A 24862-nucleotide genomic window follows, 5' to 3' on the forward strand; every position below is an offset into this window, starting at 1 on the left:
TTTCACTGTGATGATGTGTGGTTTTAATGTTAGGGGAAGCCTAGTGAAGGGTATCCAGGAACTCTGCACTTTTTTATCAGTGGAAATTATTTCAAAAAAAAAAAAAAAAGAACCCAATAGGAGTACAGTCCTTTTTTCCCCCCAAGTGAACGTTTACGACAGTGTTCCACTAGATGGGTGCAGTCTTAATAGAAGTGCCTCAGACTCACAAGTGTGTGGCGTGAATTGCGGGAGCCCCTCCTCCCCCCTCACAGGCGTCCCGCCCGCCTTGTCTTCTCCATGCAGGAGGGAGCGGAGGGAGCGAGTGTGGCTCTGCCAGAAGCCGGCCTCCTGACCCTTCCTCCCCCGTGTTTACATTCCGCCTGCATTAGTCATTGGACTGGCTGTGTTTCTTTAACTTGGTGTTATGGCCCAGAAATCTTGTGTGCCTTTCCTGCCGGCACTGTGCCTGCTTTCACCCTTGCCAGCCAGCGTGGTCGGTCTCTCCCTGCTCTTCTGCCTCACGGGTCCCTGCCTGGCTGCAGCGCTGTCCGCTGGCTCCTCACAGGGCCTTCTGCGTGGGGGGCCCTCGGCTTCTGACCACAGCCGGTGCTGGGAGGCCCGGCAGACTCTGTGTTGACACCTGAAGCCCTTCCTGCCTCTTGACCTCGGGTGTTAGCGAATGATTTAGGGTGTCTTCGCTGCCGGGGGCGTGCACTTGGGGCATGCCACCAGGACTAGACGTCCGCTTGCCTGCAGGTGGCCAGCGACGGGCCACAGTCTTCGGGTTTCCAGTTTATGAACATGCTGTTTAAAAGAAGTCCTTGTATTGTCTGAAAATGACTGGGGTTTTTGTTTTGGCTTGATGTAATCTGTGCTTCTCAAGGCCATATTTTCTTAAATAACAATGTTTGTAACTTGTAAAAGTATCTGCTCTTTGCACCTACCAGAAGGTGAGAGGTGATTGCACTAGGTCAGGATTTGCACCTCCGTCATTACTTGGGTCCTGCAGGCTTCTTGTAGAAACACTGTTCCCTGGCACATGTGAGCAGTGCCCCCGTTCCCAGTGCCCCCGTTCCCAGTGCCCCATTCCTGCAGCGATCCTTGTAGGGAAGAGAAGGCCTCCTCTGCCCCAGGGTGTGCTGGCTTCTCCGTTCTCAGCCGTCAAAGCTGAGGACAGGGTGCCTTGTGGGCAGCAAGGCCTTGGTGAGCGGTCGTGTCCCCGTTGGGGGCAAGGAGGAGCATGGGCAGGTTCCCTGGGACTGCCGGTTCTGCCTTTGAAAGCCTCGATGTCCTGCTGCGGGAAAGAAGAAAGGTTACGGCCTTGTCACTCTTTGTCACCTAACTTCTGGAAATGTGGTTCTCCACAAGAATTCATTTTTGCACTGTGGCGTTTATTATTTCTTTGGCCCACGTTAAAAGTAGATAAATTGTTCATCTGAAGTCCAGTATTTTTTAATCAGTAAGGGCTTTACTTAAAACATGAAAATCTGGAGCTACTGAGGGTCTAGGTCCGGGCAGCCGCAGAGTGTGGTAGGTTAGCAAGATGAACAAAGATGCGCAGATGAGAGCAGCGATTAACCAAAAGTTGATAGAAACTGGAGAAAGAGAACATCTCAAAGAGTTGCTGAGAGCTAAATTAATTGAATGTGGCTGGAAGGACCAGTTGAAGGCACACTGTAAAGAGGTAATTAAAGAAAAAGGACTAGAACATGTTACTGTTGATGACTTGGTGGCTGAAATCACACCAAAAGGCAGAGCCCTGGTACCTGACAGTGCAAAGAAGGAGCTCCTACAAAGAATACATTCCTTGCTCAGCATGCCAGCCTTTCAGATTGGATGAGATTGTGTTGTTTTGTGGTTTTATTTCTGAAAGTAAAACTTGCCATAAATTAAGAATCACTTTCCCAAAATAAAATCCTTTTTTGTATGATGGTATACAGTTTTCACTAATGATGTATACATTGTATTGATTTTTTTCCCTAAATGTGTTATTTTAATAAATACCTCATGAATGAAAAATAAATAAAACATGAAAATCTGAGGAGCAATAAGGAAACCCTGGCACCCCTTTTGGCTTTGGCAAATAGGACAAAGCCAGTTACTTTCCACGACTTTGTTGAGATTGTGGTCCTTAACTTTTTAAAGCCGATTGAGAGGGCTTTGAGTTCCTTCTTCTCTAATGAGATTAGCTCAGATATTAAAGTTTGACCCTCCACAGTCTGTTGTAGAGGTTTGGTGACCCTGGGGTAGCTCGTGGCATTGACAGAAATGAGAATGACCAAGCGGCACCCATATTGGAGATAGTTCACTGTCCCAGTTTGCCTGTGTTGTGTCTGGGCGGTGGTCCTTCCCGCACAAGCCCGTGTGATTGGACTGAGAGAGGGTCTCCTGGAAAGTAGGTGGTGGCAGCCTAACATTCATGTCTGGCTGAGGCACCAGCCTCTTGGTCCCCTCGGGGCGCCTTGTCCCCATGTCACCCAGCAGCAGGTTCTCCACACAGTCCTGTCACTACCAGCACCGGGCTTTCTGTTAACCAAAAAATGAAGAATGGTGCTGAGTGGGGTTGTTTTCTTTCAAAGGCCATGGCTGATGGGTTGTACTAAAATGAATTTATGTTTCTGAAGTCTTTGAGAACCTTTGAGTGAAGAAGGCAGACATGGTCCTTTGATCATATTTGTTGTTGGGAACAGGACCTCTGGCTTCTCCTTTCTCACTCAGTGGGACTGAGGAGACCACAAAGAGCAGCTCTCGGCCCAGCCACGGGGACATGAGGCTTCTCCAGGTTCTTCTTGTGCCTCCTCTCTGCACAGCGAGGGAAGAACTGCGGTGGTGGTTGTTGACTTGCAGAATGGGCTTTCCCCAGTTTTCTGGGTTGGGGGGGGCTTGGTCTGGCTTCGCAGCCAGAGGCCAAGATCCTCAAGAGTGTGATGGCCATCTATCTGTTTGGTCGTGGTAGATGGGGCAGATCAGAACGTTCTCTGTCTTCGGCTGTAAGCAAGGTGTCCATTCACGCGCTCTGGTTGTAAACCACTGGAGATCTGTTCTTAGCCATGGAGAATTGGAACCTTCTCTTGAAATTTTGTTTTCAGAAAAGTTACAGCAGAACAGTATCAGAAAGGTTTTGTTTGTGAGGTGGCCTACAAAACATTTAGTCAGTGTTTTCTCAAATAACTCAGTGGTCTGATTAGAGAATAATGAGGAGGATATAAATTTACAAATACCATAAAACATGTTTTGTTTGTTTAATAGTTGGCAATAAATTGCATTTCCTTTTTTTCTGTTTTTTTTTTTTTAAGCTTTATCTGTTAATTTGAGAGAGGAAGAGCGTGTGCGAGGCAGGGGAGAGGCAGAGAGAGAATCTCCAGCAGACTGCCCGCTGAGCGAGGAACCAATGCGATCTCAGGACTGATATCACGACCTGAGCTGAAACCAAGAGTCAGATACTCAACCAACTGTGCCCCCCAGGCGCCCCATAAATTGCATTTCTGAAGGCAGAAATGTAAATCGCTTTGACACCTGGACCTTGCCTTCTCTGATTTTATTTGTCTCTTGCTGGTGGCCAGCAGAACCAGTCACCCTCCAGTCTGACTTGCTGTGAGGTGGGCATTTTTATCATACCTAGGGCTCTCGTGGGCACATTCTTCCCGGAAGCTGAACACCTTCCCTGCCAATTGAGGATGTGAACAGGTGGGTGTTTTATTGTTTTGTAAAGACCCAGGGAAAGACAGTCTCAAGTCTCCTTGTTGACCGTCACTATGTTCTGGACGCTCTCCCTTCTCTCACACAGACTCTACCGTGAAAAGCCACCTCTTCACGTGTTCCCACGCACGCACGTGCCCACACAGGCCATGAACAGCTCACTGACCTCCCGTGCTTCTAGCTGCCGACCGTTAGACGTGATTTCTGTAGAGTGTGCGTGTGAGGCCAGAGGCCATCTGCTTGCGGCAGGAGGCAGCAAAACATCGTCTCCTCTCCCTTTCCAGTTTAAAGTTTGGACGATGTTTCCCCTAGTTTTGTTGAGATACAGTTACGTATAACCATGCATACGGTTAGGGGTAGGGTTAGGGTATGTGTGTGTCGTGCAGTGATCCCACGGTGGATTTACCCCACATCTCATCTGACGGAGTCACCGTTGTTTTCTTGTGATGAGAACTGGTAAGACCTACTCTGCCCCTTTCCACAGTGAATCTTTTTGTTCTCCCCTGACCCCCCCAGGTCACCCCCATCTGTGCCAGCCCCCCGTATTTGATCTGGTCAGAGGCACCCTTCTCATTGTTCTGCCCCTGATCTCTGGAGTTGAGATTTTGTCATTGTTTTTTCCGTATTGGTGTGTGGAGATAGGTGTTGTGTTCTGGATCTCGCTGTATTTTGATACCTAGGTGACTGACTCACGCTGTAATCTTGCTGGCTCAGAACCAGTTCAGTGCAAGTGACTGCCTGCACAAAAGGCGGGTATGTTCCCAGACACCTTAGCCTTCTTCACAAGGTGTGTGCTTGGACAACGACTTCTTCTTCTTCTTTTTTTTTTTTAAGGATTTTATTTATTTTATTTTATTTTATTATTATTATTTTTTTAAAAGATTTTATTTATTTATTTGACAGAGAGATAGAGCCAGAGAGCACAAGTGGAGAGAATGGCAGAGGGAGAGGGAGAAGCAGGCTCCCCACTTGAGCAGGGAGCCCGATGCGGGGCTCGATCCCAGGACCCTGGGATCATGACCCGAGCCGAAGGCAGACGCTTAACCATCTGAGCCACCCAGGCGCCCCTTTATTTATTTTATTTTAGAGAGAGAGGGTGAGAGAGTCTCAATGAGACTCCATGCTGAGCGCAGAGCCCGATCTCTCAAGACCCTGAAATCGTGACCTGAGCCAAACCCAAAAGTGGGATTCTCAACTGACGGAGCCACCCAGGCACCCCGAGGTGTGCTTGGACTTGTGTCCCCACTTGAAGATCCATCTATCCCAGAATTCCGGAAGGCTGTGCATGGGTAGCTCTGTCCACCTCTCAGCAGGCTCTCTCTGGGCTTGGCTGGAGCAGTCGTGTCAGTCCCTTCCCGGAGTGCTCCAGGCCTCAGGGTCTGAGGGTGGGGTCTGAGACGAGCCTGAGAATATCCTTCCCTGATTCAGGACAGGGTCGGAACCATTTGGATTCTTCATCTTGCCAGTTGATTTCACTGGAGTGTCTCCTTCAAGGGGAGCTGAGGTTGACAGATACAAAGCATGGGAAATTCCTGTGTGGTGCCAGTGGGTGTGAAATGTGGTCACCTTTCTGCCTGGAATTCATGGACATTGTCATGGGGACAGGAAGGCGGGGGTAGGGTGGGATCCGCACACATGCCCATTTGGTGCCATCACAGCCTGGCTCAGATTCTTGGTTTTCGCCCATCTGATTGTCCGCTTGACACCCGTGGGGTCTCAACTTGGCCCTGGCTGCCAGCCTCCACTTGTTCTGGTGTACCTTCCAGGGTCACTTCCCGTTGCACAGAGGCGTCCATGTGTACGTGGGGGGTTGTTGGTGTCCCCCCCGAGGAGCCAGTCACAGCCAGGAGGAAGCTTTTGGATTTCCTTGGGAACTTTAAATCACGTCACTCCTGGTAGATATTTGTTCTCTTGCAACTTTTAACCACAGAATGATCGTTTCCCTTTGTGGTTCCTCCCTGTTTATATTCCAGATGCCCTTGGTCCCCATACCCTGTCTCTGACCTTAATCAGCACCACAGCATCTCTTTTGCCTATGTCACAGGCACGTATTTCCGGGTGGCAAGAGGCTGCTGGTCACTCTTGGCAGCTGCCTGAAGATGAAACAACCAGCAGAGCCACAGGGACCCGTCCGAGTTGGGAGGGAGCTTGTGATTTCCCCGTTGGTCTCGTTAGGAGCTGTCCAGTGGGGAGTCCATAACCGAATGCCTCTGTCTGAGCCTTTTGCAGGGTCATCGTTCTGTGTTAACGATGTGGGTCAGTCCCGCTGGAGAGCGAGTGACGGAGGATAGCCTGTGCGCATTCTGTGGCACCTTGGCACAGACGAGTCGTTCCACTCTGGCTCTTTCCTGTTCAGCGGAGCAGTGGAACCAGGTCAGGATTATGGGTCCTTGCCATTTTATAAGCTAGTGTGGAGCCAGGCACAGCAGATCTGGGTCATGAATTGTGTTTCAAGTTGATGGAGAGAAAGTTTGCTCTGGCCTAACACTTGTAATCTTAAGTGGAGAGGTGGGGAGCGTTGGTTCAGAAACCTAAGCCCCCTAAGCAGCAGGTTCAGTGTGATCTCGTTTTTTGGCTAAAAAAATGCACACCAGGGAGCCTGGGTGGCTCAGTCTCTCTTAAGTGTCCGACTCTTGATCTCAGCTCAGGTCTTGATCTCAGGGTTGTGTTGGGCTACATGCTGGGCGTGGAGCCTACTTAAAGGAAAAAAAGCACCGCAGTGTCTTGCTGGGAGACATGGGTGGTGGGGATTCGTCTTTAGTTCTCCTCTGATGTGTCCGTATCGTCTAAGTGTTTTACAGTAAAAACGTACTGCTGTTTCCACATTAAAGAGTTGTTTACAAAGAGAGACCACACTTCGTTTCCGCTTCCTGTCTCCAGACCCCTTGAGCCAAGCCAAGTCGGGACTGCAGCTCTAGGGTGATGGGGAGTATGAGCCAGGCCTGAGTTAGCGCTTTACTGATAATCAGGTGTTTTCAGTAACGTTTAATAACTGACAGTGGTGTGAAAGTTGAAAACCCAGACAAGAAAGAGGTGTTGACATGGCATAGGACTAAATAAATAGCTTCGTTGGTTATTTGTGCTTCTTGGCTAGGCTGCAAGGCTAGGGCTTCAGGTGAAGCAGAGACTGACACGTTTCTTTCAGCTCCGCTTGGGGTGTCCCCTGCGGTGGCCGTTAGCCTTTAACGTTTCTGGTGCCTTTTGAGGGCCCCAGGGAAAGGAGGGAGGAGGTGGGGCAGCACCTGTCCCAAGCCTCAGGGAATGCCGCCAAAGAATGTACCCTTGAGCTAACTCAGGCGCCCCGACTGCCACGGCCAGGCCACGGCCCAGAGAGCTTGAATGGCTGCACTGTGGTCACCGAGTGAGTGACGCATGGCTCAGAGGTCTCCTGGCTTTCTCCTGCCCGTCACCTCTGTTCGTGGGGCTGAGAATGTTCACTAAACAGTTGATGATGAGGTAAGTTCGGTGAAAACACACACACACACACACACACACACACACACGTGTGCACACACACCCACAGCAAATACCTCCAGCCTGAATCGGAGTCACTGAAGGGCCTCAGTTTCTTGAGATGAGAATTTGAAAGATGGGTTCAGTGGACTGTGTTCCCCAACAAACCTGTCGATGGGGCTTCTTTCTGGCTTTGGACAGATGAATGCGGCGGTGTGTGGAACCAGAGCTGTGTGCACTGTCCTTGGGGCTGCTCATGGGGGATGCTTCAAACCCTGAGTCCGGCTGGCTCCATACTGGTTCACAGGACTCGGCAGCCCAAGGCAATGAGTCTGGGTGCAGGGGGCTTTTCCTCTTCCTGTAAAGGTTTCTTCTGGAAGAGGCCTGAGGCTCTGCTTCCCAGGCCAGCTGAGGACATGTGTTCACCTGGAACCAGCTGCCACGGTGAGGGCGCTTGGACATGGATCTAATGTGGGGCTGGGCTGTGCTGTGCTGCTCCCCGGGCCGCAGCCCCCTTGGATAGCCTGCCCAGCCTCTGCATGCTCCCCCTTGTTGAGATGAAGGTGATACCCCGCCTGCAGGGAGGGAGGACGCTGTGTGTGGTGGGTTCCACAGCCTCCCTGAACCTGGGGGTTCCTTGTGACCATCTCCTTCTTTTTGACCTCTGTGCAGGATTAACTCCGTCTTCCTTTTGGTGTCAGAAAGCGTGTCATCCCGTGTGAGTCACTTGTTCACGTAACTAGGAAATCACATAGCCTTGTGTAAACTAGAATTCTTGCCATAATCCATCTTTTTGTCGACAAGTGTGAGGTTGGGGCTTTTACAGTGGGGAAGCTGTCGCTCCTTCCGACGGTGCGCTTGGACCAACAGGTGTGCCTCCCTTCTGGCCGTCCCCTCTCCGATGCCCACCCCTGCACTCCCTATTTGGATGGATGATGAACAGTCTGCTCAGGGCCTGGGCACTGGGCCCGTAAGCACCTTGGCTGGTGCATCTGTGCAGCGAGCTGTCCTCTGGAGCACCTGCTGCGGAACAGGTCTGCTCGCTCTCTTCACTGTCTTCAGTTGTCTGTCTGTGTCCCTGACCTCAGGAATGACGTGCTGGGTGCGGGTCCCATTGTCTCGAGGCCAGAACCCTACAGTGCTAGTGCCAGTCACTTCAGTGAGAACTGATTTGCGTATTTGCCACCAGCTCTCTCTAGCACTCTCCTCCTCCTCCTCACCCGCCTCCCCCCTCAGAAAGCAAACTGGTGGGAGAGCCAGCCTGCGGCTGTCTATTCAGCAGCTCAGTCAAGTTGCCCTGCACTTTTCTCTAGATTTTCTGCAAATGAGCCTGTGTCCTGTTGATTTTTGTTTTTAAGGAGACTTATTTGGCCTTACAGCAAAAATGTCCACTCTTCACTGCCCAGGGCACCTCCCTGGGTTGGGCGGTGTCCTCAGTGTGGGTCTGCAGCACGTGCAGCCCCCGAGGATGCAGGTGTGGACACATGTGCTCCCTGAGGCTCATGGTCATCCGCAGCTGAGGAGAAGAGGAGTTAAAAACGCACTGTCACTCTGCAGCTGGGATGCCAGAAATCGCATCTTTCACGGTGGCTTTCTTGGTAGAAGGGAGGCTTTGATAGATGCTCATTTATACTTGGACCTGAGTCAGAGCTTGAGCAGCGCAGGACGCAGAAAATAGAATGTTTGGTGAATAAAGACGAAGGTGTATGTGTGTAAGAAATGAGGATTGGAAACTGAAATGGTTAGGTCCTGCAGCAGGTTGGTTTCTAAATTTTTTTTTTTTTTTGCATTTTCAAAATTTTTAGGTGAAAATTCTGTATCTTAGGAAATCATGGGAAGTAGTTACAGCCTACATGGTGGTGACATCCTGTCTGCCCCCTCTTCCCCCCCGCTCACGGCCAGTCCTCTCCTGGCAAGCAGGCACACATCTGACGTACCCGGGGCTGTGTGCACTGTGTCCGGAGGGAGTTTGCATCCAAGAGGGCAGAGGACCCAGGTGTGGCCCTCGGAAGTGCGCTGGTGCCGAGCGCACTGCGGGAGCTGCTCTGGATGCCCTGTCGGGTCTGCGCAACGGTCAGTTCACGCAGGCTCTGCCTCTCTGGGCTCTTAGCCCAACAGCCAGCTTCAAGGCATATTGACGGCCCTGCTCATGGTTTACACTGGTGCTGCTGCTGCTGCTTTTTTAAATTATCTTATAAATTTTTCCTTCCACTTAGAAACTGGTAGACAGTCTATCTCAGAAATTCTTAGATTTTTTAAAATGAGATAAAATGCCCAAGTGTGCCTGGTTTGCTGAGATGCATGTCAGCCTCCTTCCATACCCTGCTGCCTGCAGACCGCTCCTGGAACTGCTTCATGACTAGTCTGGGGCAGGCGTGGGGCTGTCCTCACCTGCCAGGAACCAGTCACAGAGGCTCTCCAGGCATGTCCCAGCTACACACATTTTAGGGCCAGCTTTTTGAAGAGTATTAGTGGGCACAGGTGACTCCATGCGCTGAGTCTTCTCTCTGTTGGTTGGCCCCTCTCGAGGGGTAGCAGAGTTAGTACATCCAGATGCATGCCTGGGCTTGGCTGTGGCCATAGGCACCTTGACCTTAGATTCCTCGTGTGCCGTCTGTACCCTGTACAGTGACATGGGCCTGAAAGGACTTTGCCTTGACAAAGTCTCCCCAGTCCCACACCTCCCACAGAAACATGCACAAAAGGGAAGAACAGTGCCCAAGAGTTTTCTCAGTCCTCCAGACTCTGTGTCTCCTCTCCTCTGTTCTGCTTTTCCTGGCTGTGGTTGTCACAGAAGTGACTCCTGACCACAGTGGGGGTGCCTGCAGGCCAGGGCCTCTGGGTGTGTGTGTGTGTGTGTGTGTGTGTCTTTGCCCTTGGAGACTCAGACTGCAGGGTGTGCTTTTGCTCACCCTTCTTGATCTTCTAGCCACTGCTAAATTCACACTGTGTTTGCTTATCACCAGGTTCATAATCAGGCTTATGGACAAATTTAGATGTGTTTTTCTTTTTTTTTTCTTTTAATATTTATTTATTTGAGAGAGAGAGAGAAGGAGAGACAGTGAGAGAGTACAAGCAGGGAGGAGAGAGAGAAGCAGGCTCCCCACAGAGCAGGGAGCCCGACGCGGGGCTCGATCCCAGGACCCTGGGATCATGACCCGAGCCGAAGGCAGACGCTTAACGACTGAGCCACCCAGGAGCCCCTAGATGTGTTTTTCTTAGGCTGTTAATATTCAAGATCTTTTTGTATACCTGTATTTTAAAGAAAGCCCTGAAAAAATACCATGCTAGTTAATCATGCTTTATAATCCTATTACTTTTGTTTCCACCTGAATTATCTGTACCTTAATAACACGTAGTTTAGTTTAGTATCTTTTTAAGCTCCACATTTTTGTTATTTTCTGTGGAAATTGTCATGGTGATTAGGCTTCAGTGTCAGGATCAAGAATTGGGATGAAGCATCACTCACCGGGATGGTGGACCTCCGGGCTTACCAAGTCATCGTTTATACATGCAAATGGACATACTAATCCCATGGTTTTTGAACCTGGGTGTTTTGACTCTTGTCTTTTCCATACCTTACCTGGACAGAGGTGCTAAAGTGCTTTCTTTAATCAGGGCTGTCTAGAGGGGCTCCTCTCCTCTGAACCGAAATGTCCCGAGTGACAGTTTTCCCAGGACAGGCTGCATGGGTGGTGCAGCTCAGAAGCGTCGGGGAGCACTCGTTCCCCACACGCGCTGCCTCCGGCCATCTGTCTGTCCTCTCTGGGGCCTTGCTGGGGAAGGCAGCTCCGAGCAGGGCCGGCCAGCCACAGAGGGTGCAGAGACGGAGACCGTGATTGTGTTCCAGGAGGAGTGTGTTTGCAGAGACAGATGATGGCTGTGAGTTGCTGAGCCCTGCTCTCTTCCAGTACTTTTTTTGATGAAGAGAATAACTAGGATCAGTAAGCACAAGATCTGGTTGATTTCTATTAAAATACTGTACATTTTGGGGGTGCCTGGGTGGACTCCTGATTCTGGCTCAGGTCGTGATCTCAGGGTCATGGGATCAAGCCCCAAGTTGGGCTCTATGCTGGGTGTGGAGCCTTATGGAGATTCTCTCCCTCTGCTCCTCCCCCTCCCTCTCTTAAAAAAAATTAAAAAATACTATGCATTTGCAAGTCTGATAGTAAGGTTTTTAAAAAGAGTTTTTTTGCATAAGGGACATATTTAAAGGATATGGGGGAGGGGAGAAGGTGAAGGAAATTACCAGGAAAGTAATTATTTAAAAGTTTTGTCTTTTTGCAACATTGAGGCGCTCCCCCGCCCCCGCCCCGCCCCACCACGTGCTTTGTCCGTGCGCTGGCAAGCACAATAGTGTGTCAGTCTGAGTTTGTCCCAGAGCATCTAGGGATTGTTTTCCTTGCCTGTAGGCTGGGTTTTTCTTTTCTTGAGTACTTGTTGGGTCTTAGTGCTGCATTAATTGTTTGTAGACCTCAGGTTCTCACAGTTCACCTCAATTATCATTAGTGCAGGCATCTTAACAAATAGTCCAGTAACACCCCTGGTTACTCCAGGTTCAGAGGAAGGAGATTTGCAGAGAGGAGGTGAGGATTTGGGGAGGGAAGGGACGGGACAAAGGCAGCATTAGAGAACTTTTCAGATCAAAGCAAGACTTGAACTGAGTTTGGGTCTTGGGACATGAGCGTTAGGGAGACCCGCCAGGCAGAGATCAGAGCTGGGGGCAGTGGGTGTGTGTTGCTTTGGTGGATGAGGCAAGGGGAACTGAGGCTCAGTAGGTGGTGGAGGATGCATGGGACCCCCCAGCTCAGAGGCAGACCTGACCGCCTCTCCACTGGCCAGTCTGGTTTGGTTGTGGCGGGGGGAGGCCTCCTTCCATGTTGGGGGGAGAGCTGCTCCTGTTTTATAGAGTCCAGATGGTCCTAAGGCTCTCCTCCAGAAGCTGGCTGGTCTAGATGGTCACTTGGGCTGGGGCCCAGGACCCTGACCCTGACCAGTGGGTCCCGCCTGCCGAGACTTAAGCTGTCACCTCTGTGTCTGAGGGGCTTAGTTTTCTGAAACAAGTAGAATCAACAATTCTAATCATAAGTAATTATGCTGATCACACCCATCTCGTAAGTGTGGAAGGTACGAGGGTAGGTCATAGAGTGTGTTTGCTCCACACCAGGTTGTGTTCTTGGAGCCCCCCACCCCCGGGGGGGCCCTGGTTAAGTGTGTTAGTGAGAGTCCAGTGTTGTGATTTGCCATGTGGGGCGTCTCAGGGGAACGTGAACTTCAGACGTTGGTATTAGTCACGTGCTAGTTATTTTCTTTGTGGAGTGGCTGGATTCTGGTAGTGTTGTGAGCTGCATTTAGCATCTCCTCTGTACATGTCTGCTTTCTAAAATGGCACTTTTCCTGTGGTTCAGGAAGTCTGTGCACCACATCGGGCCTGTGATGAGGTCGGCAGCGTAGCTAATGGTACAGTCTGGTCTTTCCTGCGCTCTGAAATGAGATGTGCAGACTCTCAAGTTGGTTTTCCAGTACCTGCAGACCATGTTCCTCCTGGTCACGAGGAAGGGGCTAACAGGGAGCCCTCCACTGCTTCGTGCACCTTAGCCTTGGAGCCCCTGGGGTTGGGACGTGAGTCAAGCACTGGGGGCCTGCAGGGGGCAGCACAGCGCAGGGAAGAAGGGGAGCTGCTCTGGCCGTGGTCGTGGTGCTTGATGGTGGGTAGCGACCAGGATGCGCTACGGCAGGTGCCTTCTGTCCCAGCATGGCTGGCAGCCCTTCGTTGGGAGGTGCCGCGAGGCCATGGTCCAGCGTTGGTAGGACAGATACTGCGTCTTAGCCCATAGCTGTACCACTTCCTTTGGTATGATTTTGGAAATACGGCTTTTTTGTTCAAGTTCACCCATTAGCTTGGTTTAGGATCTTGGGAAAGTGACTTAACTCTTTTGAGTTCGACTGGATGACCCTTGAAGGCCTTTTCCTTACCCATGACCCCCCCAGGCTCCCTGGCTAGCGGTTCTGTCTCCTTTCCGTCCAGGGATCTGAAACAGTAGGAGAGCTCACTAACGATGACCTGAATGTTCATTTTTTTGTAATGAAAACACCGACTGTGGTTTCTCTGGCTTTCCTCCGACGTGTGTGTGCACGCCACCATCCTTGAATGACGCTATGAAATTGGGTCACGCGGGAACACTCGTAGGGGACGGATGAGCAGTTTTGGCTGAGAGGATGGACACTGTATTGCCAGGGAATGACTTTCAGTGAACCACCGAGACAGGGCAGCTTTCTGATTTCACATCAAAGTTAAAGTTGTTATTTATCTTTCCACTAACAATTGACAAAATTAGAGAGCCCAGTTTCAACAGTCACTCCCATTTTGCCATATCTATTCCCTTCCCCTGCTTATTTGTGTCTGTTTTCTTTGAAAATTTTTTAATTTTAATATTTTAAAGTAAATCTCAGACATCACGTCACTGTGCTTGCACATGCGTGGCAGTATCTCTAATAGTTGAAGACTTTAAAAGAATCTCGGCCTTTGTTTTTTCAGCAGTGCCTGGTTCAAGCAGCTGGTGCTCATGACCATCCCTTGAAGACCTGCTGACCGCCTTGTTCCAGAGCAGGGGCTCCCTCTCGGTGGGCCTGTTGGCTTGGGCTTCCTGCAGACCCCTCTTGTAGGTGGCTCCCTCCACCCTCTTGATGGAGGAAAAGATGGGGATGGTACTGTGTGGTGGTGGGTGGCTCCCTCACTCTCTACGTAGAGGACAGCATTGTGTGGCTTTTTTCTTAGGCTTGGAGTATCATATAGTACATCTCGTTATGTGCTGACTTGTTCTTTTCCTCCTAAGGGTGTAAATTCTAGTGGTAATGTTTCACCGAATTGAATGTTTAAAATCTTTTATGAGAGAGTCAGGTACTGTCCTTGGTTGTTGTGGTTTTTTGGTTTGAAGTGGGAATCAGTGGGGGGGCCCTTGGGCTCAGTGCAGACCGTTACTCCTACTGTTGTGTTCTGGAATCCATTGCTCTCTGGCTCCAACTTCAGGGAGCTTCAGTAGGACTTTAAAAAAAAATGGTTCTTGGGGCGCCGGAGTGGCTCAGTTGGTTGAGCATCCGACTCTTAATTTTGGCATGGGTTGTGATCTTGGGGTCATGGGATCAAGCCCCACGTCAGGCTCTGCACTGGGTGTGGAGCCTCCTTGGGATTATCCCTCTCCCTCTGTCCCTCTGCACCCCCTCCCAACATGCATACTCTCGTGTGCACGTGCTCTCGCCCTCTCTCAGATAGATAGATGGATAGATAGATAGATAGATAGAGGTTCTTTTTTTTTTTTTTTTTTTAAAGATTTTATTTATTTATTTGAGAGAGAGAGAATGAGAGACAGAGAGCATGAGAGGGGTTAGGGTCAGAGGGAGAAGCAGACCCCCTGCCGAGCAGGGAGCCCGATGCAGGACTCGATCCAGGGACTCCAGGATCATGACCTGAGCCGAAGGCAGTCGCTTAACCAACTGAGCCACCCAGGTGCCCTAGATAGTGGTTCTTGATGACCCAGCCTTTGGTGTTGTGTAATGGGCAGAATGTGGGAGACGGGCATTTTGATGGGTTCATGTCCTGGCTGTTGATACGCTGCCTTCCCCGGTCAGTGCGCCTGCTGTCGACATGATTCCCTGGTTTCTGTGGGGGAGCTCGGTGTGTGAGTGTGAGGACTCGCCGACCTTGGGCAGAGGCCTGGCAAGGACGAGGCGCACCTGCAGCCCCGCACCCCCCTCCTGTGTTGCGGAGTTTGGGGGCTGCTAGTGCGGTGCTGCAGGATCTGCGTCAGCCTGGTCACCTTGTAGAGCCCCTTCTTGGGGTGGGGGCACAGATCTCCAGCCTGCGCTGCCCTCCCCCTTTCCTGCCCCAGAGCAGCTCCGCTGGACTTGTGTGCTGGCGTCAGGGGAACCCATGCGCGTCCCTGTCTGCCAGCTGGGGCCACCAGTGTCCCATGTCTGTTGCGAGGGCGGGGGTGGGCCCGATGAAAACCACTCCAGACTGTGACATTGAAAGTGTTAGTCTGTTTCTTAGGAATAGCTCAGTTAGATGTCATTTTCATGCTGCCCTCTTTGTGAGCTGTTCCTTTTGTGAGTATTTGAGAGAGTTTTGGTGGAAATGGAACTGTCCGTCTCCCTCCTGGTGCATCAGGAGGGAGCATAGGCACGCGTGCTCTGTTCTCCTGCAGCAGTTTTTAATGCTCAGTAAGTCCTGTTCGTCAGGAGATCGGTCACTGCCAAATGTGTTTTTCTCCGTTAGGGAAACTGGAGCGTGGAGCTGGGCTGAGCAGCCTGGGGCCTCAGGGTCAGTTGGTGGCAGAGGGAGGGTCCTTACCTGGGCCTTCCGAGTGTGCTCGCAGATGTGCCAGGTGAACAGGAGCCGTCTGCGGGCTCTGGGGGGGCACTGTGGCCATGCTCAGCAATCTCTTTCACCAGAGTTATGGAAACCTTACTCCAGATGACAGTCTCCTCGGTTAAACCTCTCTTCCGTATTTGGGTCTTGTAGGGGAAGGAAGTGAGGTCGGGTGAGCGAGGGCCATTGGGCCCCACTGCCACACAGCTGGGTGACCTGTGGGCTTCGGTTGACTCATTTTCTTAAGTAATCGGCAGTAGGAGCTGCGCTCAGAGCAGACGCTGACCCTGGTCTTAGTTGGAGGAATTGGCTCCAAGCCTCCTGAGTATCGTATTGTAGGAGCCTTTTACCATTTTGCCTGATGGGACGGGGTGGGAGGCTTCAGGCGGCCACCGCCTGCACAGTCCACACTGGGCTGAGGATGTGGCTGGGCTCCAGGGTAGTGACAAGGCTGGTCCTGGAGAGGTGCTGGCCGGCCACAGCTCCCTCGGTGGGGGGGCATGGGAGCCACTGATGGTGGCCTCTAGCCCCTTCTGGGAACTGCTCCCCCCGGGCCCTACACCCAGGTGACACTCCTCAGAGCTGTGTGGCTGCCTCCAAACTCGGGGTCCTCTCAGCTTGCGTGTTGAACCCTGAGTAGAAGAACCATGTCTGCCCTCCTGGACACAAGGGCTCTTGCAAAGCAGGAGAAGCTGGCTGAACTGATTCCCGTGCCCACAGCACCTCACCACCGAGCCCTCTCCACCACCCCTGACGGAGGTGGCCCCGGTGCCTGTTCCTGGACTGGAAGCTAGATGAGGTTTGCTTTGTAGTCCCACGGACAGGGGCCCTGCCTGGGGGACAAGCGCTCAGCTGGGGCTTGGCGTTGGCATGGCCTGGCTCCCCTGCTTTGTTTTCGTCTCTTGGTTTTCTCGAGGTCATTGTACAGTCACACACAGTTTGCCTTGCTTTTCCAGTGGTAACATTTGGCAAAACTGTGAGCATTACCACAGCCAGGGCAGGCTGTCAGGGTGGGTGCTCCTCTGATCTTACTCACGCTGTCCCCGAGCGGCGGCTTCAGTTGCATGTGCGTTTCTTTGGGTGCAGTTTGCTCACCTGTGCAGCTGCCTGGGTTGAGCCCGGGTCAGGACACTGACCCAGCTCGTCACCACCAGGATCGCCCTGTTGTTCTTTGTAACCTGCAGCCACGAACCTGCATTCTGTGTCCGTGGCCTTGCCTGCTCCGGACATCTCCTGTCAGCAGATCACACCGTATGGGGCCTTTTGTGTCTGGCGTCTTCCACCGAGCTTCATGTTTTCAAGGTTCATCTGTGTTGCAGTGTGTGTTGGGACATCACTCCTTTCAGACTGAGTCCTAGTTGATGGTGTGGAAGCGCCACCCTTTGTTTATCCATTCATCAGTTGACGGACGTCTGCATTGTTGGCTCTCCTTGGGGATTATGAATAGTGCCGGCTGAACGTTCACGAACAAGTTTGCGCTTCTCTCCTCCAGGAGTGGGATTGCTGCACTGCTTTCTGTTTGCGTTCCAGCCTCATGTGTCTTCTGGAAGAACCTGTTGTGGCCGCGGTGCTGTACGTGTTCTAGAACATGGTGCCAGGGTCCCTCGTGGCTTGTGGGGGGACAAGTGGGCTCCCTCTTCCTCTCCAGGCTGGTGCCCACACCTGGACTGACATCCTGCCAGCACACAGCTGTCCGCTTTCCTCAGGAAAACAGGAGGGCCTTCTGTTACTGTCCTCCCACCCCTTTGTTCTGTGGTCTTTGATTGTCCTGGATTTTCCTTTAGAGCAAGAAATTACTTAGCAAGAGAAGGTGCTGCACAGAAAAGCCTTGGAAGGATGGGTTTGGACAAAGTGGTTGGAAGCTGGTTGGATTTAGAACTTCCTGGGTGTGGACAAAACCGGAAAGCGGATGACCGGAGCAGCAGTTTACCACAGGCACAGTTTCTTACGGAGCAGATGTTTAAATTAGGAACTGCTCCTGGAGCCTGAGGAGGCTCAGCAGCGGTAGATGCGCATCACGAAGGCAAGCACACGTGCTAAATCTGCTTGCTTTGGCATTTAGTAAAACAAAACGAATGTAGAAGGGATACTTAGCTTTGAGTTACCGTTTGTTTTTTTAAAGATTTATTTCGAAGAGCGAGTGTGCATGTGTGAGCATGTGCACTGGGGAGGGGCAGAGGAAGAGGGGGAGAAAAACTCAAGCAGACTCCCCGCTGAGCACAGAGCCAGAGAACTGGGGACGCGGGGACGCGGGGCTCCATCGCAGGACCCTGAGATCTTGACCTGAGCTGAAACCAAGATTTGGATGCTTAACCAGCTGCGCCACCCAGGGGCCCGTTGAGTTACTGTTTTAGTGTCGTTTTCCTCAAAGGTACCTGGTTTTAACCCAAAATACAGCATGTGTATCTCAGAGGCACTTGTAAGCATGAACCCCTTTCCCAAGCACTGACCTTGGGGCGTCGGGGGGGGCGGCGCCTGCCCGTGTCAGGCCAGAGCCTCTGCCTTTGGGCAGGTGGCCATGTGGGAGCGGTCCCTGGATGTCACAGGGACGATGGGTATGGAGCCTGGCCCGGTCATGAGCACACTACAGCTTTTGCCTTCCATGGCCCCTAGAAGCAGGTGGACCGTTGGGCTGGGAAGGGGCCGGGTCAGGGGACGTGGGGCTGAGGGCCACCCTGGTGGCACCACGGGGTGCTGTGGGCCGCTGCGCATTTATAGGGATTGTTGGAAAGCTGAAGCCACATCTGGGTCCCTTAGGTGGTTTTGGAGTAGTCTCAGGTTTGGCTGTGAGCCGCTTCGCCCAGCTGCGCCGAAGAGGGGGTGTCTGGCGCTGCCTGGCCAGCAGGACGGGCGGTCATGTCAGCAGGGCACAGAGCTGTGACCCGTGAGGAGGACTACTCCGCCCCGTGAGAATGGCAAGCCCACATGCCCAGGCACTCAGAGTTGGCATAGGTGTTCACACCGACGTGTGAAGACACACACAGGCCTGCGTGATCTCGCTGTCCCTGCTCCTCCTCAGCGAGGCAGTGGGCTCCCAGGGAGTCTCTGGGTGCAGGGACCGAGAGAGAGAGGCAGAGGAGGCCCCCGTGAGGGCCAGGGCTGTGCGCCGCTTGGGCCGCGGGCCGGCTGCCTGCCCACCGCAGACTGTCCCACCAGACTGCCGGGGGCGGCTCTCGGGCTTCTGCCGTCTGGCCCTTTCCCGGGGCCATTCTCCTGGGGCCTGGGCCTGGTGTGCCCTGCACAGCCAGCTCTGTGCAGTTGCTTTGTGAGCCCGAAGTCTCGGGTGCCGTCCCGTTGGGGGCACCGGCACGCTGTGACCCGGGGGGTGTTCCGGCAGCACGTGGCACGTGCGGGGCCGGCGCCCGGTCGGGGAGGCCCGGTCGGGGAGGCTGCAGTCTCTCGCAAGAGTCTGTTGGTTGCAGGCATGTTGAAGCCAGTTTGTCGTGAAAGAGCCTCGGTTGGGAACTCCCAGAGCCCCCTCCTTCTCCAGCTAGCACACCTGTTCTCTGCTGTTGGGCTGGGGTGCGTGTGTTGGGGGGGGCAGTGTTGGTTGCTTTTGAAAGCAAGGTTCAGAAAGCCCTGTGGCCACTTCTGTATTTCACAGTGTCCCTCAGCACAGTCGAGGTGTCCCCCCGCCCGTGAGGTTCAGCCTCCCCACCCCCAGAGCCAAACGTTCTCATTCTTCTGAATCAGAGTGGTTGCAGATCTGTGTTTTGCATTTTTCCTGTAAGTAGTTTTATGGCTCTGTCATCGGGATTCAACACAGGTCTTTGATAAACCTACTGAATTGAAATGGAAATGTTATTAAATAGGCAAGTGATATTGGAGAATATATGTAACACATATATATTATTATATTTTGTATTTATATTTAATTATTTGGCACGCTTGTCATAATTAAGCATACATTCACCAGATTCACAAGGACGCGTTATGATCAAATGGAATCTGAGGTTTCTGAAGTTCCATTTTTTTAAAAGCATTATTTATTTGAGAGAGCGAGCGAGAGCGTGAGTGGGAGGGGCACAGGGAGAGAAAGAATCTCAATCAGACTCCATGCTGAGCGTAGACAGAGAATGACATGGGGCTCGATCACACGACCCCAAGGCCGGGACCTGAGCCGAAACCAAGAGTCGGGTGCTCAACCAACTGCACCATCCCTGAAGTTCCATTCACAGATCTGTTGTCCACTCTGGAAGTACCCCTCCCACCAGATCTTTCAGCTACTTCCAAGAATTCAACTCTTCAATCAGCCAACAAAATTGTCAGTCCTGGTGGGGCTGTTCAAAAGAATTGAAAGGACTGCAGTGTCCATAATCAGGAAGGGTGGATAGTGGGAAGGAGATTCGTGTCACTTTTATTAAATCTTGATTATTTTGACTTCCAGACTTGTTACTTATTGAAAGAGGTTTCCCAGCATCCTCCAGAAAGTTTGGGAATAAATCTTGGAATGTCATTTCTGTGCTAAAATTTGAAAATTGACATGGTATTTTTCACTTTGGTTCATACTAAAGGAATTCACAAGTATTCAGCATTTGGTTCTACTTTTCTGGGGGCCGTGCACACACCCAGCATTTTCAGTGTAACAAGGAAGCAGTGTGACGAGGCGGTGGGTGGGGGTTCACTTCAAGGAGCCAGGACGGGCCTGGGCCTCTGCTCTGTGGGGACTCTTCGCAGCCTCACAGGGAACGCGAGGTCCTTTAGGATCAGACTGTACTCTCAGTGCCGTTTTAGGGGCAAAATGGAGGAGGGGGATATTTGGAAGAAACAGACCTAAAGGCAGTGCTGTGTTCAGGACTCAGTGTATGTCTATGTAGCATCCCACACTGTTCAAAATAGACCGTGTCCTGAATGAAACGTGTATCAGTTGTTAATTGCTGCATAACAAAACCACACAAAACCCTATATCCTAAAACAACAGTGATTTTATATTTCTCATAATTCTTACGTTCCCTGGGTATTTTTCTCTGGTCACGTTGGGGATTGGCCCAGGATTCCCTGCGGGCGTAGGAGCACTCATGAGGTTCCAGGGAATGAGGCTCCCTCCACGATGGGGTGAGCTGAGAATCTTGTGGCTCATTATCCAGTCCACACGGTGTGTGTGAGACGAGTGTGTCCAGTGAGTGTGGTGTGTTAAGTGGTGAGCTGGTTTTGCTACAGAGGTTGCATCTGAATTTAATAGAATGAGAAGAAAATTTGGATTGATTTTCCTAAATTCTAGATAGAGAATTCTGAACTACATAAGTTGCTTAACTTTAGAGATTTTAAAACTTTGTGAGGCCAAATCTTAATCCTTGCCTGGGTTTAAGCATAAATAGCAAATTTGTCTGTGTCGTTCAGTCATAGAGTGAATTTAGAGAATACTTTGGATTATAGAGTGAACAACAACAACAACAACAACAACAACAAACTGGCATGAAAATCTACATATTTCTGACCAGAATTCTTTAGCTTGGAAATATTGTATGTTTTTTTTGTTCTTACAATTTTTTTTTGCATTCATGCTGCTTTTTGTTTTGTTTTTTGTTTTTTTGGATTTTTTTTAATTTATTCATTTGAGACACAGAGATACAGAGAGAGAGAGAGCACGAGCAGGTCAGAGAGGCAGAGGGAGAGGGAGAAAGAAGCAGGCTCCCCGCCGAGCCAGGAGCCCGACGCGGGGCTTGATCCCAGGACCCTGGCATCACGACCCGAGCCGAAGGCAGACGCTCAACCATCTGAGCCACCCAGGCGCCCCATGAAATGTATGTTTTTAATAAGTCTCAATAGATGTGTTTTTCCCACTTCTATTTGAGTTACGTATATGGAGTATTTATTATGTTTCATCCGGGCTTCGGTGTTGTTAACACTTGATTTTCTCCCACCCAAGGACTAACCAGGCCCGACCCTGCTTAGCTACCGAGATCAGATGAGATCGGGCGCGTTCAGGGTGGTATGGCCATAGATTGCACTTGATTTTCTAACTGAACGTTTCAGGTTTGATTCTATTTTATTTTATTTTTTTAAGATTTTATTTATTTATTTGACAGAGAGAGACACAGCAAGAGAGGGAACACAAGCAGGGGGAGTGGGGGAGGGAGAAGCAGGCTTTCCGCGGAGCAGGGAGCCCGATGCGGGGCTCGATCCCAGGACCCTGAGATCATGACCTGAGCCGGAGGCAGACGCTTAAAGACTGAGCCACCCAGGCGTGCCCCCCCTCAGGTTTGATTCTAAAGACGTTGCCTTTGGTGCTATTGGCCGAGCCTTCTTGTGGGTGTTTCCTGGCTGACACTGTATTGACTATTTCACATTTTACTCTAACCACGGAAGACAGCTCGTTTTGATGTTTTCAGGGTGCACCTGTGGAGCATACAAGTTGAGAAAACCCCCAACTTCAGAGTGGGATTAGGATGACGTGGTCTGTGGGCCTCAGTGGCCGGCTCACTGCCCTGAGGATTTTGCTGGCACCCGGAGAAGTGCCGCTGGTGCTTCTGCATTTTGCCCCAACCCCTCACTGTGGCCACTGTGCTGAGGCCTACGTCCTTGAGTCACCCTGTTCCCCGCCGCCTGGGTGGGCTTCCTGGAAGGGGAGGAGCAGAGGTTTTCATGGGGTTCCTGAAGAGAGGGCTGAGGTAGTGATTTTTGGATGGCTGAGAGGGTTCCCACCCATGTCAGGAGCAGGCTTTCAGACTTTGTGGAAGAAACACAAGGCCCAAGGGGGCAGCTGAGGATCGGGACAGAGGGTCCTCCCAGGGACGCTGGAGGCTGAAGCAGGACAGGCAGGGACAAGACTTGGAGGCACCCCCTGCATGGGGTGAGCCTGCGGCTTTGCGGGAGGCACCTTGAGTTGTGCTTCTTTTACAGCTGAGAGGTTTCAGGCCCGGAACGACCACGGTGTTTTACTACTTAGGTCCTTCTCGTGGGCAGTAATGGGAGGTTGTGGTGGATGCCAGTCTTGACCTCTTCTCTGCGCCTCCCCCACCCCCACCTCCGTGTAAGGTTGAGGCCACTGAGTGTTGATGGCAGGATTCTAGACTCTGTGCAGTTGATTTCATCTTGAGTGGAGCTGTTCCGAACATGCCCCGTTTCCTGACGTTCCTGCCGTGTTGCCAGCGTATTCAGAGGGGACGTTGGTTCCTGAAAACACCATCACTGGCTGATGCAGGTCACAAAAATAGATCTGTGGGCCTTTAATCTTTTAAATATTTTAAAATGTAAGGAACATGATCCTTCACAATTTCATCACATATAACTTAAATACTGTTCTTCACAGTTGTGTTAACACCTGATTAAAATAGGTGATGCTAATTTTGGTATCTGTGACATTTGTCGTTCTTAGGTTCTGTAGCTTTTACACTAGAGTCTGGTGAGTGTTCTCTCTTCCTTTCTGCGTCACTTGGAGAGTAGCTTGGACATGTCATGCCACTGCTAGGACGAGGGTGAGGGTGCCTCTTGGAGCTCAGATTCCAGCGGCAGGTTTAGTGTGGAGAGGCAGAGATGCGGGTGAGGAAGAAGCCCGAGTGCTAGTAGGAGCAGCCGGGGCAGCCGGACAGCGGCCAAGAGGCAGGAGCTGAATGAGAAGCTCGGGGGTCTTTGCTGAGGCCCAGAGGGTCAGCCTCTCACTTTGCTCACGGCAGTTGGATTGTATGGGAAATGGCTTCCATGGGACTCTTTATTTGGTCTTCACTAAAAATTAAAAAGGATTCTTGAGTTATCTGCATCTGCCATTTGTTTTGTGGAGCCACCGAGGCAGTGTGGAGGGCAGGGGGCCCTTCTGTGGTCTCGTTTTTGAGATCGTGTCTTCTGGAGCCGTCATTTAGATTAGGACATGGGCAGTGATGTGCTAAGGTCCCTGGAATGCTCGGTTTTGCAGCAGAGACCGCTTTGCTCGGTAAGTAACTGGTAACGTGGTCTCCTTGCGAAGGACCTGGGTCTTGTTGCCGATGCCCCTCCTCCTCTGCGGGCCGACTGGTGGTGGTGCGATGGCGCTTTACACACAGAAGAGTGACGTCACTTTCATCCGTGGAACTCCGGCGTGCCAAGTGGGCGGGGCCGAAGCCGCCAGTCTCCTGGGTCGTATTGGAGCCCTCTGTCACAAGACGCAGTAGATGGCGTCTGGATCTTTCTCAAGCCAGGCGTCCTTACTAACAGACATTAGAACGGCTGTGAATAGTGTTCAGAATCTTCAACCAGAAACCACAACACTAAAGCTGAAACTGAATCTTGAAGTGAGATATGCGGAGTTCCCTGGCCCGTGGCCTGTGGCCTTCTCGTAGCTGCCACCAGCGCCATCTCAGCCCAGGGCGGTGTGTACGCTGGCACTTTGGAACCCTTTGTAGTGAGCTGCAGAAGGCAGCCCGGGTCAGAGCCTTCGAAGCCCCGAGGTGTGAAGGAGGACAGTTTGGTCCGTTGCCTGAGGACTCCTTGCTTTTCCACCTTCTCTGGCTTGGGGACCTAACCTCCAGGACACGTTGTCCAGGATGCGTGTGGGACGAGTGTGCAGTGTTTGCAGAACCACCTCCCAAGTCCCTAGGGCTGGCCTCCCAGCCTCAGGCCTCCCGGCACGGAAACCTCTGGAATCTGCTGGCTCTTTGCTTTGGAGAGTATACATATAGATTTCCTGTTGGTCAGATGGCAGTCTTAAAAGCTCACAAGTGTTGGTGTTGCGTGTGTTCTTTATTTTTCTGAGCCCATTTTAAAGAGAACGTCTGAGTGAGGCCCATGTGACCGTTGAGGGGCAGGTCCTACGGAGGTCGTTCCCGTGTCCGTGATGACTAACCCATTGTGCACAGCGGGTCCCAGTAACAAAGGCACTGGTCTGCCTTGCTCTTCGCACTATCGCTAAGCTGCACGCATTTATATATATAGAAACTCTTGTGTGTGTGACATGAAAATCCTGCCGGGGGGGCTGTGCACTTGGCCGCGGGCTGCACGGGCAGGGCATGCACAGCTGTTCCCGTCTGTACTGCGGGGGGTGGGGGGCGGCACACACTGCAGCCCTGGTCTTTAGAATGGTCACACCTCTGACCCATAACATCTGGGGCCTCAGTTTCTCCATTGTTAAAACCAGTGAGGGAGTCGGTCTTCCTGGGGCCTCTGTACATGTTCCTGGCGGTGCTTGGGGAGGGCACGGGGAGCTTGGTGGGGTGTGGCCTGGAGGAGTCCCCAGAGGCCCCATGACTATGAGAAGTGGTTTCGTGAAGGGAAAAGGACATGCTCGCAGGACGGTTTTTAAAGATGGGTTTCAGAAAGTGAGTGCAGTAGTCGCACCTGTTTGGTGTATTGAAGGACTTAGTACGTTTCATTCCTTTGACCCCAGTGTTGTTTACAAAAAGAAAAGAGAAAAAGAAAGAGGAGCCTGCGCACTGGCCCCTACTGCGG

The 24862-nt window shown here is 51.6% G+C and overlaps 1 protein-coding gene and 1 pseudogene across 9 annotated transcripts in view; both read left to right on the top strand.

The window, feature by feature from the left end:
- Positions 1 to 24862, top strand: part of ANKRD11 (ankyrin repeat domain 11) — a 189457-nt gene that overhangs the window by 97708 nt on the left and 66887 nt on the right. The gene's annotated exons all lie outside the window — the stretch shown is intronic.
- LOC144380320 (transcription and mRNA export factor ENY2 pseudogene) lies at positions 1484 to 1917 on the top strand (annotated as a pseudogene).

Source organism: Halichoerus grypus, chromosome 15 (assembly GCF_964656455.1).
Source record: "Halichoerus grypus chromosome 15, mHalGry1.hap1.1, whole genome shotgun sequence".
Lineage (NCBI taxonomy): Eukaryota > Metazoa > Chordata > Mammalia > Carnivora > Phocidae > Halichoerus > Halichoerus grypus.